Source organism: Myotis lucifugus, unplaced genomic scaffold, assembly GCF_000147115.1.
Source record: "Myotis lucifugus unplaced genomic scaffold, Myoluc2.0 scaffold_205, whole genome shotgun sequence".
Lineage (NCBI taxonomy): Eukaryota > Metazoa > Chordata > Mammalia > Chiroptera > Vespertilionidae > Myotis > Myotis lucifugus.
The window spans coordinates 1,657,131-1,674,933 of NW_005871253.1; the positions used below are offsets into that span (position 1 = coordinate 1,657,131).

Here is a 17,803-nt window from a genome sequence, read left to right on the forward strand (position 1 = left end):
GGAAGTGTGACAATAAACAGGTGGGTATCACTAAGGGCAACTGAGGTCCTCTAAGTGACTGTGTCGAACCATGTCTAGCTGTCCCACTGAGGATCAAGGAAATTGAGTCTCTGTCCACCATCTCCTGTCCCTCACAGGTTAGAAGTCACTCCTGGGGGCACTTACTCCCTAGCACCTGTAGGCTGCCACCAAGAAAGACACAGAAAGCCATTGGCATGTTCAGACTCTCTCCACAGGATACCTCCATGGTAGGCCATGGGAATATAGTGGGTACTAGAAGCATCTAACCACCAGCTCCTGATACAAACATCCCTTCCTGTCTCTACCATAGACTTTCTACCACATCAAATTCATTTTTAGAAGTAGGCAGAGTACACATTATTTTTCAAAAACAAGATTTATTCTTTAGAGTTGGTCACATATTACTTTGGAATATACAGCTAAAGTAAGCATTGAATGTGCCTAACTGAGGAGCCACAGCATGTCTTAGCTGATTATGATTCAGGCTGATCAAAAGACTGCAGGAGAGAAAAGTGTTCACCTATGGTAGACCCCTGGTGCTAGTTCACTCATTAACCAGAAACTGATTATCCAGATCTCTTGTTTCTCCCCCTCCCCCACAGCTGCTGCCTTTTCCCTTTCACTGCTCATTAGCACCCATGGCAAAGGAGGGACAATGGGTAAAATCAGACCCACAGAAGTCCTGTATTATTATTATTATTATTATTATTATTATTATTATTATTATTTTAGTTGATTCAGGCCAGAATGAAGAATCAAGTTGAAGCTAGTAACAGATAATATAATTGTTTTTGTTTTCTTTATTTTGGTCAAATATATATAACATAAACTTTACCGCTGCAACTACTGTTAAGTGTACATTTCAGTGGCATTAAGTATATTCAGGTTGTTGTCCCACCATCATCACCACACATCTCCAAAAGTTTTTCAACAGATTTTAGAATTTGGGATTGTTAGCACATTTTTATTTTCCATCATGTCCTTATTCTCCATTTATTCAGATATTCAAGAGTTGATTGGATTGTTAGAAAGAAGGATATTATTTTTATATCAAATATTAAAAAGCAAGGATGTTGTAGCAGATAATACTGCTACATTATAAACTAGCCCAAAATATAAAAGCTCAAACAACCATCTTTTGTTTAGTCACTATCCTAAGAAATGGCAGTTATTGGTGGGCTCAGCTGGATGATTCTGCCTATTTGGACTAGACGCAGTTGATGTTGGCTGGGCACACTCATGTGTCTGCTGTCAGTTGCCAGGTCTGCTGGGGTCTGGCTGATGTAAGATGACTCAGCTGGGATGGCTCATCTCAGTGTGTGTAGTCTCTCAACCTTTACCAGGCTTATTCAACATGGCAGCTCAGCAGGATCTCAAGAGCAATGAGAGGAGGGCCAGTACTGAAATGCTTTTCATGTCTCTGCTTACATGACATTTGCTACTGTCCCATTGCCCAAAGTAAGGTACATGACCAAGCCTATAGTCAGCATGACAAAACCCCAAAGGCACAATAAGGAGACATACACAAATGAGGGCCATTCCTGTAATTAATCCACCATAGATATTATCCTTTCTAGGGCTAGAATTCTCTATGGAGGTAACTATTCTTCTGAGATCACTTTAGTTTATGTTAAAGTATCACAGCCCCTCTTTGATTCCCAAATATTCTCAAAAGCTGAATTTGTATAACTGACAAATTAAGCCACAGGCATTTTGACCCCAACAGTTGGCCATCTTTATAATCTAACAAAATCACTGAATCTAAACCATATTTTTTTGCTGACCCAACGAGGTGGAGGTCTGTTTGACCATTGTGGTTAGTCTTACTACATCTGCTGTCATCTTGCATCATATCTTCTCTTTAAAAAAATCAGAGGTTCCTCTCCCTCCTCCCCCCACCTCCCCAGTGCCGCTTGGCATGGCGCTTGCTCAAAGTTCTGGGTCCCTGCTACCACCACTTCTGTCATCTTTTCCAACTGCTATTATGATCACCTACTGTGACCTCATCAGCCATGATGAGATGTTCTCTGACATCTACAAGATCCAGGAGATCTCAGACGGCCTGTGCCTGATGGTGAAGGGGAAGATGGTCAGTAGGACAGAGGGTAACATTGTTGACTTGCTTATTGGTGGAAATGCTTCTGCTGAAGGCCCGGAGGGAAGGTACTGAAGGCATAGTAATCACTGGTGATATGGTTGTGAATCGTCATTTGCAGGAAATCAGCTTCATAAAGAAGTCTACAAGAACTACATCAGAGATTACATGGAATCAATGGAAGGGAAACTTGAAGAACAGAGACCAGAAAGAGTAGAGCCTTTTATGACTGGGGCTATAGAACAAAGGAAGCACATCCTGCTAATTTCAAAAACTACCAGTTCTTCTTTTTTTAAAAATATATTTTATTGATTTTTTACAGAGAGGAAAGGAGAGAGATAGAGAGTTAGAAACATCGATGAGAGAGAAACATCGATCAGCTGCCTCCTGCACATCTCCCACTGGGGATGTGCCCGCAACCCAGGTACATGCCCTTGACCGGAATCGAACCTGGGACCTTTCAGTCCGCAGGCCGATGCTCTATCCACTGAGCAAAACCGGTTTCGGCATAAAACTACCAGCTCTTTATTGGTGAAAACATGAATCCAGATGGCCTGGTTGCTCTGCTGGACCGTGAGAATTAGGTGACCCCATATATGATTTTCTTTAAGGGTGGTTTAGAAACGGAACAATGTTAACAACTTTGGTGATTTGGATCTATCACGTCATCATATCTGGCTGCTGCTTTTCATCCACACACCAGGACTAGCACAAATGGGGCTGATGGTATCTTGAGCTCTTCATTTATTTTGACCCTGATTTATTTGGAGCAGACGCATTGTTTTTAAGAACATGTCATGTAGGTCATCTAAAAATAAAATGAATTTAAATTAAAAAAGAACAACAACAGAAGTTTGTACCACAGGAAAGGAATACAGAAAAGAGAGAGAAAACTGTGCAGTGTTGTCTTCCCCCTTCCATTTTTGAACATCTGCTCCCATCTCCAATCCATGCCATGTTCTCACCAGTACAGTGATTAAATGATCCTTTTTTGTTTAATGTTCTCAAAATAGAAAAGTAAATATACCCCATTTGTCACACCAGAATTTAATGAAAATCTGACTCAAATTTTAAATATTTGGATCAAGAAACGGTCATAAATTGGGGAAGCTATAATCTCAGTTTGAAGGTGTCAAGTATATTTTGTTTTTCTTTTTATTATTTTTATTTTACAAAGTGATACTTGCTCTTGGTAGTAAATTCCCTGTCCTCCTTACCCCAGACTTCTAGGCCCCAGTCACCTGCCCAGGATGCATCCCCTTTTAGTGAAATTGCCACTGTTGAAACCTTTTTTTACCTACAAAAGCAGGATTGTAATATCATTCAATCTAATATATATTTTTAACATAAATGAGAGCATAAAAATATACTGATCTGAATCTTGTTTGGGGGGGGGCATTATTTTTTGTTTGTTTGTTTTTTACTACCTATATGTCCTGGAGATCATTCTACATCAGCACATAGGACTTGATATTATTCTTTTCCATGTCTGCATAGGTATAGATGCAGTTTATTTAACCATTCCCTCTCCAATGCACACTAAGGCTTATTTTCAGCTTTTATTATTACAAATACTGCCTAAGTATCCCACTTAACATTGGAATCTGGACATCCGCAGAAAGACAGATGGGTATGCAAGGCCAGTCCACCAAGTTTTCCTGTCTCATGTCCTCTGGCTCCCAGCAAATTGGTTTAAGCCATGACAAATCCCTTAGTTACTGGCTCCTGTGTGACAAGACTTCTCAATTGACATTTATAGGAAATTCTGAAAATACCAACCAAAGTCAGTTCTTCCCACTTTCTGTAGCTCTTAAATTGGTTTGACTCATAAAATCCAAAGGATTTGCCCTGCAAACTTTAATTTCTGGGGAGAGAGTCTTTTTGTCTGCAAGCCTTTATTGAGAAGAGATTTTAGTTTCCCAGACAGATGTGGCTTTGATTTTAACTCCGCCACTTAGTAGCTATGTAACTTTAGATGACTTACCCTCTCTGAACTTCAGTTTCCTCACCGATAAGGGGTATATGCATGTCATAGGGTTCTGATGAAGATTAAATGAAATTATGTACCTGTCACATAGTAGGCACACAACAAACAAATAGGCCATTTGTTCCATAAACCAAATTTCCAGAACGCTTAGTGTTTTCCTAGCAGAGCTATGCCAGTGATTTTTTAAAAGGAAATATGAACATCTTCTGCAAGCCCTCCTTGCTGGCTGGCATGAAGTAGGCAGTATTTGTTTTCCGATCTCAGAGTTAACAATGGGTTGTGATTTCTAATCTCTGAATTCTGGCCCCATCCTTGGCACGGAGAGGTTGGCCGGAAAGGATGTATTGCAGGCAAGAGAGCATACAACACCACCAGATGATTGGTCTCATTTCCTAGCCTCTAGTTTAGACCAGACAATCTGTAGACATGTAGATGACCTTCCATATAGAGTGACCATCTGTGGAGCAGAGGAGGAAAAGCAGGCCAGGGATGAAAGGAATCATGGGTCAACTGGCCCCAACACTATGCATTTGTTTATTGATTTTAGAATAATGTTTTTATTTAGACTTTTAAAGCACATGCTTATTTTCAAATGATTCACAAAAGTACAAAAAAACAATATCTTTCTGCCTAGAAATCACAATTGTCAACTTTTGTTGAACCCCATTCTGGACATCTTTGTATGCACAACTCAGATAGCCCATCAGGGGAAAAGATTATATTAAATATCTTGTTTACTTATTTTCCAACACTTGTTTTCTTCTTCAGAAATTAATTATGAATATATGGGTCTGCTTTGTCTCCCATATCCATCAACTTCTTTGCAAATTTATAGTTCGCTTTTCCATTTCATTTTGTTGGATGACCTCAAGCCTGCCATTTCTGTATTTCCCAGTCCTCTTTCCCTGTAGCTTTGATTTCCTTACCCTAAGGGCACAGGCTTTCTCAAGTTTTGTGTTCCTCAACCAGTGCTGTTCACAGCAAGCTCTTTAGGGTACATACCTTCTGGATATGAGCAGCTGCTGGCTGTGTATCCCTCATCACTCTCAGGCAACAACAGAAGCAGACTACCAGCATACCAATTTTTTTAAATTACCCTTCCATTGCTGACCTCACTATAAGCAATGGATACTTTCTCTGTTCATCAAGATATTTCTTTCTGCCCAGCCGGTGTGGCTCAGTGGTTAAGCGTTAACCTATGAACCAGTCAGGGCACATGCCCGGGTTGTGGGCTCGATCCCCAGTGTGGGGCAATGAAGGAGGCAGCCAATCAATGATTCTCATCATTGGTGTTTCTATCTCTCTCTCTCTCTCTCTTCCTCTCTGAAATCAATAAAAAATATATATTTTTTAAAAATGTTATTTCTTTCCTACCTTTTTCCTGTGCTGTCCACAAAACTGGACTCTCTGAGAATCTTTGATATGTTCCTCATGGTGTTGACAAATACTTTTGAGGAAATACATATTCTTTTTTAATAAATTTTTATTGACATATTAATAAAATTGAACTGGGAATTGAACCATAACCTCCTGGTTCAAAGGTCAATGCTCAACCACTGAGCCATGCCAGCTGGGTGAAATACATAGTCTTATCAGACTTTGGCAACGTGTGTCAGCTGTGGGCTTACTCCCTCATCTCAGTCTAGCTTTCTTGGCATTTGCTAGGACTCTTTCGTAGTTAGTGGTGTGATGCTTTTGCAGGTTCCTACTTCATTGATGATGGGTTGTGTTCCCTCTATCTATTGTCCCCTTTGCTTATTTAGATGGATTTCAAACAAGGAGTAGAGCAAAGATGCCACCATTTTTACACCAATACTAGGTTGAAAAGAAGGGTCAGACTTAGACCAAGTAAAAGAGATTTTTGCAATTGAGAATTGTGGGTCTGAAGCCAGTTGAGTGCCTATGATGCTCTCACTTCTCAAGTTTGCATTCCCCAGCCATCTATCTCTGTGGTGAAAACACTGCTTAATGCACACACCACGTGCCTCACTAATGATGTTTTCCAAGGCCGTGCTGCCATCTCCTTTGTTATAATAAGCTCAATGTGGCCCTCAGTGCCTGGGCCACACACCCATTAATATTTATGCTTCCTGAGAGTGATGGGGTGTCCCAGTGATTTGTAGGCATGAGCAGGTGCCCCTGATGGAAGAATAAGTAGGAGGCCTCTCTTGGGGAATAGTCACTTTCAGTCTTCCTGTCACAGAAAAGAAGAATTTGGGTTGATGAGGGAAATAACCACAGCCTCTATGGAGTAATCTCAAACTATCCAATTGGCTAACCTGGATTACTTGTATGGGAAAGGTTAGAGAAAAGATGAAGAAGTAGCTGATGCCCTCCGGTGGAATGAAGAGAGTTCTTTTTCCTTCCCTCGCCAGAAGTTTCCCTGTGGCTGTAAGAAGTTACTCCAGTGTAAGTTGCACATATCCCAAGTCTTCCAAGTTTATCTCCTTGTGCAACCAGATTCCAATTCTCTGCCCCTGATGCGTTGTCTCCTACTCAAAAACTTTTGTTCAATGCATAACATCTTAGCAAACTATTATTAATCATTATCCATATTAGCAAGGAAATGCTACATCTACTTTGATTTTTTATTTAGTTATCAAGCTATGACAGCAGAAGTAAATAACCAATCTTATGTGATGGGGTCATATTTCTATCTGAATTTCCTGTAATCCGTTGGTTCAAACATCACATGGGGATGCACTTTACAAGAGCAGATTGGGGTAACCACTATTAATTGAATTGAAAGTGCTGAAGTTTTTATATTGAATGTAGTTTGTATTAGCTTTAAGTATCAGACAATGTCCAGTTCAGTGGATTCTGCTGACTACATACAATGACTCCTCTGGTGCACATATTTCGAATGTGTCGTTTCTATAAACTGTATTCATGTGAATAAAGTAGAAAGAGTTATGACAGGAGTCCAAGCTGCTGTGACCACTGGTCTGCTGAGGCTCTTGCTCAAATAAGGATGTTGATTGGTTTGCCTAATAGACTTATTTTAAAATATGTCTGAAAATTTTTGGACTCAGCCCATCAAAAGTTAAATATTCTAATTCCTCTCTTATGGAATATGAACTGGCCTTTATGATTCACTTCTAATCGATAAAATGTGGCAGAAATGTCTCTGTGTGACTTCTGTGCTAGGTCATAAAAATTGCAGCGATAGCCCTAGCAGGGTGGCACAGTTGGTTGCAGCATCATCCCATACACCCAAAATGTTGGGGGTTTGATTCCTGGTTAGGGCACATATCTAGGTTGCGGATCATATGGGAGGCAACCAATTGATGTTTCTCTCTCACATCCATGTTTCTCTGTCTGTCTTTCTCTCTTCCTCTCTAAAAATCAATAAAAAAAACACATCCTCAGGTGAGGATTAAAAAAAAAAGGTGCAGCTTCCACATGGCCGGTTCCAATTAACACCACATAGAGCATGGATAAGCAACCCCTGCTATATTAGTCTTGATAGGTGGTCAGAACAAAGTACTACAGACTGGGGGCATAAATAACAGAGATTTACTTTCTCACAGTTCTAGAGGGCAGAGGTCCAAGATCAAGCTGTTGGCTGGTTGGTTCTTTCTAAGAGCTAGAAGGAAGGATCTGTACCAGGCCCTTACCCTTGACTTGAGATGGCTGTCTTCTCTCTGTTATGCCTTCCCATCTCACCTCTCTCCATGTCTGCATCTAAGTGTTCTCTTCTTGGAAGAATACCAGTTATATTGGATTTGGACCCACCCTAATGAGCTTGTTTTAACTTCATCACCTTTGTAAATACAGTCACTTTCCAAGATACTTGGGTTACAATTTCAATATAAATGTATGTAGGGAACACTATTCAGCCTATATCACCTGCTAAGCCTGCTCCAACTGTAGACTCATGAGCAAAATAAATGTCATTGTCTTGAGCCACTCAGACTTGGAGTAGTTCCTTATGCAGAAGATAATCAGATCCCCTAAAGTAGATGAGTGACTTGGTTTCTGGTAACTATTTCAGAAATTTATTTAACAAATGACTTCTGATGGCAGGATCAACCATTTGGGAATGGTGTTCACAGGGCCAAGGCCAGACCACAGGCAAACACCTGGAAGACAGGTGCAGGGACCACGTGTCCAGTGCTATCTCTGCTTTTCTAATTCTATTTTGCTCTTAGATTGCAGTAAGTGGGACCTACTGAGGCTACCTCCAGTTAGAGAGATAAGGAGGCCAAGATTTTGTAATAATTAGCATAGAGCAGTGGAAGGATGCAGTCAAATAGAAATCTAAGGCCAGAGATGGAAATAGTATTGGGCCTTATAGCAGTTGATTCTGAGACCTGTTCTGGAAACAGGAGGCCTGGGGCCCTTAACAGAGGCAAAACATAGTACTAACAGCAAACTCTCCTGAGCACACAACCTGATTCAAACCCTGGCTCCACCTTGTACTAGCTGTATCATCTTGGGAAAGTCACTTAATACTCCATTTTTCTGCTTCCTTATCTGTATATTAATAATGCTAGTACCTGTTACATGAGGTTGTAATATAGGTCATGTACATAATTAATTAACCATTTTTATCTTCATTATTGAGCTTGTCATGAGTGAGTTTCACTTCTGACTATTCTCTCTCCAACTGGTTTACTGTTGTGACTCATCATTGCTACTCCCCTATTACTTAAGCTTGCACACATGATTCATTCATTTATTCAACAAATGTTTACTGAGTACTACTACATGCGAGGCACTGTTCTTGGCCATGAGGGTATAGCATTGGATCAAACAAATATCTCTACCTCATTGACCTTAATTCTCTTGCTCTTTATAGTGAAAGTTCTACTTTATGACCTTCAGCTACTGTTCCCACCATTCACGGGCACATTCTCCCTGCTTCTTAGCTCAGATCTTTGAAAGAGGAACTCTGATTGGCCCAGTTTGTCTTTTCAAAGTCAAGCAACAAAATGTTTCTAATCAGCTTTGTGATTGGTTGTCTAGGACCAGCTGGCCACCCTGATCCAATCAACTATATGCTAGAGCAGGGGATGAGCATGAGGTCCAGGCATTGCCCCACAGTAATTGTGGGGCAATCATTCTGATGGGTGACTCTGGTAAAAGTCCTTTGAGCAGTGCAGTAAGGGTGGGGAAAACCACCATGAACTCCCATTGGAGCTTGCAGCAGCCCAAGGCATCCTTTGATCAATTTCATATAACACTACAGGCCAGGTGTACGAATTCGTGCACCAGTGGGGTCCCTTGGCCTGACCTGCGGGATTGGGCCAAAACCAGCTCTCCGACATCCCCTGACGGGTCCTGGAGTGCGAGAGTGTGCAGGCCAAGCCGAGGGACCCCACCGGTGCATGATCGGGGCTGGGGTGGGACGAGGGAGGTTGGCCAGCTGAGAAGGGACTGCAGGAGGGCTCCAGGGCATGTTTGGCCCATCTTGCTCAGTCCTATTTGGTCAGTCCCCAGCAGCAAGCTAACCTACCAGTTGGAGCGTCTGCCCCCTGGTGGTCAGTGCATGTCATGGCGAGCGGTTGAGCAGCCTTAGTATATCATTAGCATATTACGTTTTGATTGGTTGAACAGATGACCTGACGATGGGATACTTAGCATATTGGGCTTTTATTATATAGGATAGGCTGAATGAGAGTGTATGACTTTCAGAGGTTATGTTACAAAATAAAACTTGGAGCCAAGCTTTTAGACGAGTATCTTGGCACTAAGTGATTTCAGCTGCCTTGTCTGGCAGAAACAGTAAGCATTCCTCCCATTTCCTCTTGGCACTCACCAACCCCAGCAACTTCAGAGGGAGCTTTCTCTGGCCAAAAGGATGTACTTGGCCCCTTAACCAATTTCAAACAAGAGTTGGTAGATACATACTCCAGCTTCCTTGCCCCTTAGGTAGGACAGTTCTGTGACATGTTCCACATCACCTCCCAGCAGGACTGAGCCCCAGGTGCCCACCCCCCTAATCTGCTCATGCAGACATGTGGTCTCATTTCTATTCTCCTCCAACTGCACTTTCTGGAGTCACCCCTCAAATAAACTATTTGCACTCAAAACCTTGTTAGAGGGTCTGCATGCAGACACCAAAAACTAAGACACCTTTCAACAAAGCAAGTGGTGGGGCCAGGTTAACAAGATAGAAGCAAGAAATCAAGGTACTGGCAGAGGGCTTTATAGAGAGATACAGACCACTCGTATGGTATCACTTAAACCATCAAGTGCAAGGGGAGTTGCCTCTGTCTGGAGCTGCAGAGAAAAGCAGGCTGCTGATGGAAAGGTGCAGCCGTTGTGAGAGGCGTACTTGTAAACCAGAGGCTCTGCTGCCGTTCTTAAAATGTCTCATTCTTCCATTTCTAATCTCACTCATTATTGAATCATTAATAATGATTTATATGACATTGACTTTTTTCAGAAATCTTGACTAACTCTTTGACAAGAGATTAATAGAGTGGGACTTCAGATGTCAAGTTTTTATGAGCAGAAGTGTCCAAGGCCGTCTCTAGATGGGTATTCCTGGCTGCATTCACCACGCTCTCCAGAGACTGAAAAGCAATTGTTTAGCTGGGCAGAGAGAGCCGAGCTGAATTAAATTGACCTGCATGATACAGAAAGTAGCACTGAACACATTTCAGTAAGGGGGATCTTTGAAAGAAATCTACTTTATTGTAGCTGAGTGGTGAAATTATTTTAAGGAAGTGGTTACCAGGCTAGCTATTTAAAATGCATGAATGATGTCAGCATCTACATTTAAGGCAGACTGGGAGAATATCATGCTTGGTCTTAAATAAAATGCTAAGTGCATCTTTATTTCTTTCTGTTTTTTCTCTTTTTCTTTTCACCACATGAATTTCACCGCTAGCAAAGGCCAGTTCTCGTGCCTGTGTTCTGCAAAGAGAGAAGACATTTCCATTTGTAGTAGAAAACCAGGAGCCTCGCTTAATCCAGATACACACACGCCCGGAAGCACTTTATTCCAAATATAATTACCACTCTGCAGGAAAATCTGGTGTAATTCTCTTGATTTGATGGAGTGTTGAGCTTGTCTTTAATTTCAAATAACTTTATTCGCACCCCTCAAGATGAGAGTGGACACAGTAGGGAAAAGCAGTTTTCACAATAAGAAAAACTGGGACACACTCTTTCCACGCAGGCTTCTGTCTAGAGTTCTTAACTCCAATAAGAAGTCTGAGCCCTTTTACCACTTAGGCAGTGAATGAACAAATGTGTGTTTTCAATCCCTCTGCAGCCTGCAAGGCCTGCTCTTGGGCACACATGTGACTCGTCGAGCGCCATGGTCATGGTCAGAGCAATGCCAAATCCCTCCTCAGGAAAGGTCTCCTCTCATAGGCTTCCCCCCAGAATCAATGTTTACTGGAAAGGCAGCAAAATTTTTCGTCTTCAAAAGGACCTTTATGTACTAACGCACTCCCACCTACTGTGGATGTAAATTATTCATCAGTAACATGGCCTCTGTTTATGACTTTGATCCTTTGCTTCCCCTGGATGCCACAAGGAGCATGATAAGGCCAGTGAGTTATTGGAGGGCCTTTGATCTCTGACTGGCAAATGACATTTTGTGGTGGAACATCTGGGACCCCTCTGTAGCTACAGGGTGGGTCGAAAAGGAACAGAGTTCAGGGGTTCAGAGGTGTCAGGACAAAATTAGATGGGGATAGAAATGGGCACACTTTCCTCCGAACCAGCAACTGTTCACACATAACGATTAAAAGGGACCCACAACTGCTCTCCCAACAGGCAGGGCAGCATTCTGATAATTCAAAGAACTTATTTCAGAGGATCCACACAATCAAGGTCTCATGCTAGGGAGTTTCAGAATAAATAAATGTCATTTGGGGAGAAAATGATGAGCCAATGAGACACCCCCCCCAATTGTTTTATCCTTCTCACAAAGTAAAAATGAGCTTTTCCTTGCAAAATAGAGTAAAATAGAGAGCACAGAGGATGCTGGAAGGGAGATGGAAAGGTCTGCATTTCTTACAGCGCTGACATGATCCCTCCCTGCAGTTTGTCATCAAATTATTAGGGACTGCTGATTGTGTCTGGCATTGAATCTTCAGTGTGCACAGTGTAGAGACCAAGGACAGTGGATTCCCTTTCATAATGGCAGTGTAAACCACTTTGCATTAAGTAGGAATAATAACCTTTTTAAAAGGAATGTGTCAAAATAATTACATTTATTGTTGCTTTTCTTTCTTCCACATCACCTGAGCAAGCCCATCAGCCTCACTTGACTGGATGAAAGGAGGACTTTTCAGAGAGGAAACACACCCAACAGTCAGGCATCCTCTGTTCTGTCATGGCTGCCTGGGATTCTCAGCCTGGCAGAAGCTAATTCTACCAATGCCCGGGATTTGCTTGTGTCTCTTTGTCGATTGCTTAGGGAGCAGGAATGTTTACCCTACAAATGGCCTATGATATCTGAGATGTTGTCCATCTTTCCACCATTCCCTTGCATTCCCTCTACCCATGTCTTCTTTTTAACTGAAGGTGAGGTCCTTTGAAACGTTAATTCTTTCCCCGGGAGCCAGTCTTTAAAAAGGAATTTAGTAGAAGCTCTGATGAAGGTTTCATCATTTTGCGTAGACATCTCTTCAAATGCATCTGAAGTCCATTTTTAGAATTTCAAAATAAAGCCTGTTAATGTTTTTCAATGGCACATTAAAAATTCAACAGCTTCGTCCCCCTGGCATGTGTTTGATGCAGGTTACCTGGCTGACTTCGTTTAAAATTGATCTTATGAGTGGTTTAAAGTGCATTTCATCGAATGTTTATATCTAATGAGATATTTAGAGGACAGATCATTTTTTTTATATCTTGACTGACCTGATGCACAAATCACCTCATCTTCATTAAGCAGGGCAAGCCATTTTGATTTGGCAAGGTGGGCACACTTTATGGGAGCCTTTTTGCATTTTCTGATAGTATGTCAAAAATAAATAGCCTTCAGGCCCCAGAAAGTAAAAATCGCTGGTCTGAGGAGAAAATAACTGAGATACGCACACTCGCATGCACTTTCAGCGTCTTCCATGCTGCCGCCCCGGGTGGGAGGAAAGAGAGGTCTCCGCACACGAGCAGAGTGAATAAATGTGGTGCTGAGTGGTGCGTTGGTGGCTGCTATTTCTCCTTCCTCCTGCTGTCCACTGGGCTCCTGATCGTGGTAAGCTTCTATCTAATTGTGGGTAGATGTCTCCCAGGTGCGTGCCGTGCCCGCTGCTCCAGCCTCGCCCTCACTCCTCTGCTATCCTGGGCAGCCTAATGATACACAGTCAGGGCGGGTGTTGCTAAGTTTGCTTGAAAGCTCTGACTGATGGGATTGGACAATGTCAGACCTTGGTTCCTAAAGAGCTAAGTGTTTGCTTGGGGCATTAAATTATGTGCTGGGGAGGGGACCCTGGAGAGAGAAAAACACCGTGGTCCATAATCCCACCCTCCTCCCAGTCTCACCCTGCTGACCACATCTGAGTTATCCTCCAGTTTGCCTCGTTATGTCGGGGGTGGGGGGTGGGGGGTGGGCAGATGAACGTGTCTGCTGTCGTTTTGGCAAGGCTGCTGCAAGGGACAGGCCTCGGGACTCGCAGAGCCCGAGGGGCGGCTTTTACAGCCGCTGCGGTGGCGCAGCGCTCAGCAGGCAGAGCTTTGTGCTTCGGCCTCCCGGGAGGAGGCTGCAAACCTTCAGATCCCAGGGCACACCCGCCGGTTTCCCTCTGCCCACAAACTTCTCCTAATTAAGCCAGTTCCTCTAATTACGGGGCGTGCCATCAAATCTGTCTCCAGATGCTTCCGAAGCAGCCTGTGAGCGCTGGTCAAAGCTGGAGAGGCTTCTGATCAGGGATGCTGGCCCCGCGGCGCGGGCGCGCGGTCCCCTCTTGCCGGGACGCGCCGTCTCCAAGTGCTGCGCCGTCCGCCCGCACTCATTTGCTCCGCCGCCTGGCGAAGGCACAGAGCGTAATTACTAAAGTTAAGAAAACATTCCTGTAATTAGCCAGGCAACTCTAAGCACAAGAGATGGAAATTAGTCACAGAATCATAAATTAGCTTGTGCATACATTACATTCCAGGACGGCCCCTGGGGCCCGAGGTTTGCAGTCTTTGGCCAGCAAAACCCTGTATCTCAGGAAAGCATTCCTCCCCAGGGAGCCTGGCACAGGGAAGGGAGTTTTGCTTGAACTACAGATTTTACAAATTCTTTTGTCAGCGGTGACCAGAATTAAACCCAACTTTGGGGCTGGGGCAAGGCAGCCAAATACACAGTGACTTTCCTGTTGATTTTATTTTCCTTGGTGGGTATCTATTATTAACCTAGGGCCATCAAGGTATCTCCGAACAGTGGGGCTCATCAATTGTATGTATTGTTTCACTCGTTAAGAGCAGTAATTATAAACTCTTTAAATCACCCTGATTTTGAACTATTCTCACAATCCCTCCTTCCTAGCAAAAGCCAGGAAATTGGACTCAGGCACCCACAACACAGCATTTGCATCAAAATAATATAGCAGGCAGCAGCCAGCCACAATCACATCACTCAGAAGGAAGGAATGGAATACAAATTAAAGGAAGAATGTAAATTTTTGCCATTAAGCTTCAATGACCATTTGCAATGGTGCAAAGCACAAAGGTTCTTGATGAGCGTCATCTACTTTGATTATTCATACTTGTATTTCTGCTTGAATTAAAGCAGGAGTGCTAGAGCCAGTTACGGGAAAATATTTGAATTGATAGTGAACTCTCACCTTGCCGTGCATCCATTTACTTTTCAAATGAATACCAGATAAGTTAGTGCATTTTCTAATCGGCCTGTTTTCCAGTGAGTGCTGTCATTACATACCAATTTCTTTTAGAAGTGCTTGCTAAGAAACATTAACTACTTACAAATAAGGAGCTGTCTGTCACAGGCTGCGGTGTGCAGCTCACCAGCACGTCGGCTAGGACAGCTAAAGCTCTGCCGTTCAGTCACCCAGCCTGTTACGGCTTCAGCCTCTTCCCTCCTTCCCAAGTGAGTCCTGAAGTGTCGGCAGGGCTCTGGCCACATGCCATCCATCCAGAACCAGGTGGAATCCTGCTTAAGTCATAGACCTAACTGGCCTACCATGGAGTAGCTATGACATTCTGTGCAGGTGGCCTGGGTCACCCTACACTGTGATCCTAACTGCTGAGGCTGGGCAGCCAGAACCGATTCTGACCCAGACTTTGTGACTTGGTCTTTCTGGACACAGACTACACTGCTGGTGTTGTAATGTACCCCGTGAATCACACAAGGACGCCTCAAGAAGTCGAATTAAGGAGTCACATTTAAGCTGGGACTATGAGGGGGCAATTTGCTCTCCAAATCTCGTAGTGGTTAAATAGCTGCAACAGCAGATTTATATAGGCAAAAATCACAAGGGTATTGATTACATCTTGGGGTTTGGAATGAGGAACCTGGTTTGCAAAAAAAGCGGTTTGTTACAGAAGCTAGAGTGAGCCGATTAGTTATCTACAAAGATTAATTATAGTTTTGGGTCTTGGGACCACTGAGTGGACAGAAACACATTATCTGGAGCCATTGGGTCTTGGGACCACTGACTCAACAGGAACACATTATCTGGAGCCATCGGGTCTTGGGACCACTGAGTCAACGGAAACACATTATCTGGAGCCACTGAGGCAATTTACTGTAGTTGTGCAGTCCTGGCCTCCAGGTACAGAGGAATGTGTTTTCTAAAACCAGTATGACCACAACCAATGGGGTATTCAAATGACAATCAATAGGGTATTCAATCAAATGGGATGATTTATATAATTCAGAAAATCAAAATAACTTTTCTATTATTTTAGCAAGGGAATAATGACAGAAGCCAAGTCAGCAGTGTTAAAATATTAAACATTTACCCAAACATGGTTGCTACCATGCTTCACTGGCAGGTAGCGTGGTTCAACATGGAGAAATGAACTGGAACATGTAGATTCTGAGAGTTGTGTGTAGGAAGAAGGTGGTTGTGGTGGAGGCGGGGGGGGGGGGACGCTCATTTAAAAATGATAGGCTCCCATTTTGGACAAGGGCAAATAGGCAGAAACTGTTTCTCCCAGCATGAGGAAGGCAACAGAACATTGCTATGCCTCAAGAAGAGACTTAAAAGAAAAATGTTTCTGCTTAGTCAGGAAGAAAGAGAAAACGATGGTTAGTATTCAGAGTCTGCATTGGGCATCATAAAGAGATTTTTGAGGTTACTTTTTTTGTTGAATGTTACTGGCCACACATTTGTTGAAATATGTCGATTACTTTTTGATCAAAACTTTGTCAGGAAGGATCACAGGGAAAACAAGGGCCTGCCCAAGTGAGGGAAGCACTGCTCACAAACGCGGAATGACCTTGCTCCAAATGACTTTGCTTTGCTGACTCTGGTTTGCTCAATGACAGAACAAGAAACACATTAATTTGTCACATGTGATGAGCAAAGCATGTAAAGCGTGAACACGTCCCACAGCCCCGGCCAAGGTGAACAGAAAAGGGAAATGCCTGGCAAACTCCCCTCCTGAGTGGAGAATGGCGGGATGTAACTCCAGGTGAGGAAAGCACCCTTATCAGGTTGGAATCCAAATGTTACTCTTATTTTTAACATTAAACTATATGTACTGTATTACCCAGTTGGCTAATCCTGTAACTGAATTAAAGCGAAATGAAAATGTGGGGAAAGCTGAACATTAAAGAACTAGTTGAATATGTGCCATGACCTACGTTCAGGAAGGTTAGAAGGTTACAGATTTATTCTGACCAAATGTGCATATGTGTGCGCACCTACACAGGAATATTGAAAAAGGTATTCTAATGTCATTATTACACCTTTTTAGAAATGTATAAACAGTGATGTACCTCTAGAGACTGTTATGTCCAAAAACAATTTTTAAAATATATTTTTATTGATTTCAGAGAGAAAGGGAGAGGGAGAGAGAGATGGAAACATCAATGATGAGAGAGAATCACAGATCAGCTGCCTCCTGCACGCCCCCCACTGGGGATCGAGTCCACAACCCAGGCATGTGCCCTTGACTGGAATTGAACCTGGGACTCTTCACTCCGCAGGCTGACACTCTATCCTCTGAGCCAAACCAGCTAGGGCCAAAAACAATTTTTAAATTCTACTTTTTACATATATGTTCACCTTCATTTAGGCCTCAAAATCCTAAAAACTTATTTATTTATGATTAAAAATACCATATATATTTCAAGGCTTTAAGTAAATAATTTCATACAAAGAAATGTAGGCATTTCAATTTTTTCTTTTGCTTTGAAAAGTTGGTCAGGTTTCTGAGAAACAATGGATGAGTATAAGCATCCGTATGACTGACACAGATGACAAATGGCCACAAACTCATCCCTCATGACCCCCACATTGCCTTTGGCAGTGCCCCCAGGAACTCTGAGATTATCCATTGCTTTGATTGGCTTACTTTGACCAATTAACATCAATAAGAGTGACCAAGCAGAGACTTAAAAAACACTGAGCACTCACCCTCTTGCTACATATAGTCCTGTCATAGACTAATAGTCACTCCTACCCCAGGCACAGTTGATTGGTCCATCAACAAGCAGTGGCCCAATCAGACCAATTGGGATCTTATCCTAGAATTTTTCAGACTGGAGTTGAGGAAAGACAAGTGGTCAGACCAGGAATCTCTCAGCAGCTGTGCTTCCTTCCAGTATGACATTCACGGTGACAGAA

The 17,803-nt window shown here is 42.7% G+C and overlaps 1 pseudogene; it reads left to right on the forward strand.

Annotated features, from left to right (window-relative positions):
* Positions 1 to 2,005: 2,005 nt before the first annotated feature.
* LOC102440730 lies at positions 2,006 to 2,754 on the forward strand (annotated as a pseudogene).
* Positions 2,755 to 17,803: the final 15,049 nt, after the last annotated feature.